This window comes from Bidens hawaiensis, unplaced genomic scaffold, assembly GCF_021521415.1.
Source record: "Bidens hawaiensis isolate Kalapana, Puna unplaced genomic scaffold, B.hawaiensis_p1.1 tig00017381_1, whole genome shotgun sequence".
Taxonomy (NCBI): domain Eukaryota; kingdom Viridiplantae; phylum Streptophyta; class Magnoliopsida; order Asterales; family Asteraceae; genus Bidens; species Bidens hawaiensis.
Window position 1 is genome coordinate 21,492 of NW_027492633.1, and position 2,941 is coordinate 24,432.

Genomic DNA, 2,941 nt, shown 5'->3' on the forward strand with positions numbered 1-2,941 from the left:
CCAAAATAACGATTTTCGTTGACTTGTTATGACGCAACATGCTGCTCGACCCGACAAATAAATATTACTAACATAAAATTGAATAAACGTAAAATTGAATAAAAGATATTTAAAATTAAAATATGAAATTTCACTGATTAATAAATACTAAGCTCTATGGATTGAATGATGTGAATTGAATGTAGTGGAATAGTAGTTAAAAGATCATTTTACTCATTTAAAAGTTTGTGATTACTTAAATTAAATGCATCAAGCACTATATTATATGAATAAAATTCTTAAAATGTAAAAAAAATTTAAAATGCCCTAGCCAAATGCTTTATTATAGTTTACACGGACACACACATATGGGTGAGTTCACGTACACTCAAGGTAAAAAAAATACACTCAAGTCGCAATCCAAAACCTAATACAATCAAGCTTGAATTTTAAAACGTTTAAGGTTAAAACCTAATACGTTCAAGGTTAAACCTATAACGTTCAAAGTTAAAATCTAATACTTTCAAGGTTACAACATAAAACATTCAACATTAAAACACAATACTTTCAAGATCAAAGCCTAAAGCGTTCAACGTTAAAATCTATTACTTTCAAGGTTAAAACAAATTATGCTCAAGTCAAAATTGATTCGATTGAAGATCCAAATGTGTTTATTTTGATGACAATTTCAAACTTTAACTAATCAATTGCTAAAACAAACATGTGAACAAGGGGAGCGACATTCTGAGTCTTTCCGATGAGTTGACGGATGTTCGTTGTTGACGTCGGTGATGGTGACTATGGATTGTTGATGTCGACGACTGGTGGGTCGATGACGAAAAAGATGGCTTGACGAAGACTGTTGGGCAGAGGTGTGTTTCGTGATTTAAGGTTTATGAAAATCAACGATGTAAATGGTCGTGTACGTAATGTAGCATCCTTACCCTATGTGTGCGTGCAATTTTGACTTATAAAGGGTAGCATCCTTGTAATTTACCCATTACTTTGTATGACAAAAAAAATACAATGTTAGATACTCATGAATTATGAGGGTCGATAAAAGAAAATATTAAATAGTTAGCAATGAAGTTTTTAAAATTACAAAATTATGTTTTGAAATAAGAGATTGACACTCTTTTGTTTAAATTATCTTTTCCAAATTAGGAAATAGAATACAAAGTGGCGAATAAAAATAACAAAAAAAAAATCAAATTTGAGATTACAAAATTGAACACGTAGACAATCTCTTACTTATTTGTTAAGTATAGACGTGCATTGTCAAGTTATTCTACAAATGGTAACAAAAATGAGAAGTGTGAGAAGCCATAAATAATTGACATGTATCAAGTGGGGACCAAAAGAAAAAGGGATAGAGGTAATTGTACACATTTTCTCTCTTCACATACAAGGCACATGTTAATACCCCCATCATTTTAGAACGTTTATAACTTTTTCGTATGATATTTAAAAAAAAAAAACTCATCATAATAACAAGCGTTTTTTTATCTTTAATATGAGTATGATTTTTGTTATATAAAATTTAAAACAAAAATCACGTCCTTGTGTATTTTTTTCGTTATTGTGTCTTTTCGCACACCACTGTGTCTTTTCGCTTATCATTGTATCTTTTTTTGTCATTGTGTCTTTTCGCACACCACTGTGTCTTTTCGCTTATCATTGTGTCTTTTTTCGTCATTGTGTTTTTCGCACACCATTGTGTCTTTTCGCTTATCATTGTGTCTTTTTTCGTCATTGTGTCTTTTCGCACACCATTGTGCCTTTTCGCTTATCATTGTGTCTTTTTTTACCATTGTGTCTTTTCGCACACCATTGTGTCTTTCCGCACACCATTGTGTCTTTTCGTTTATCATTGTGTCTTTTTTCATCACTGTGTTTTTTCGCACACCATTGTGTCTTTTCGCACACCATTGTGTCTTTTCACTTATCATTGTGTCTTTTCGCTTATCATTGTGTCTTTTTTCGTCATTGTGTCTTTTCACACACCATTGTATCTTTTCGCTTATCATTGTGTCTTTTTTTGCCATTGTGTCTTTTCGCAAACCATTGTGCCTTTCCGCACACAATTGTGTCTTTTCGTTTATCATTGTGTCTTTTTTCGTCATTGTGTGTTTTCGCACACATTCTTTTCGCTTATCATTGTGTCTTTTTTCGTCATTGTTTCTTTTCGCACACCGTTGTGTCTTTTCGCTTATCATTGTGTCTTTTTTCGTCATTGTGTCTTTTTGCACACCATTGTGTCTTTTCGCACACCATTGTGTCTTTAACTTGAAACGTAAAACACAATGGTGAATACGTATAACACAATGACCTAAAACGTAAAAAACAATGATGAATACATATAACACAATGACCTAAAACGTAAGATACAATGGTGAATACGTATAACACAATGACCTAAAACGTAAGACACAATGGTGAATACAATGACTTGAAACGTAAAACACAATGGAAACAACATATTACACAATGACACAATGAACAAAAAAAACACAATTAAAAAACCTATTAATTTTTTTTACTTTTATAACAATATGATACTCATATTAAAGATAAAAAAACGTTTATTATTATGGTGATTTTTTTTATAAAAAATAATGCCGTATGAAAAAGTTATGGACATTTTAAAATGATGGGAGAATTTGCATGTGCCTTGCATGTGGATAGAGAAAGTCAACAAAGGTGTGTTATTACATTTATGCCCTTTCTATCAATTTTTATTTATTAAATTAATCTCAGTCATTCAAATCTAAAATCAATGGATATGATTCCTTCTCACAATTCTCATTTTTGTTATCCTTTGTATTTTAACTTTACCCTGGATATTGATTCTTGTTTTTATATTTCAAAACATCTCCAAGTTAAAATGTGATTTATAAAACCTTTGTAGACTTATTTGTAATGTTAGAAAACACAAACAAGTTGTTTAAACATAATATTTCAG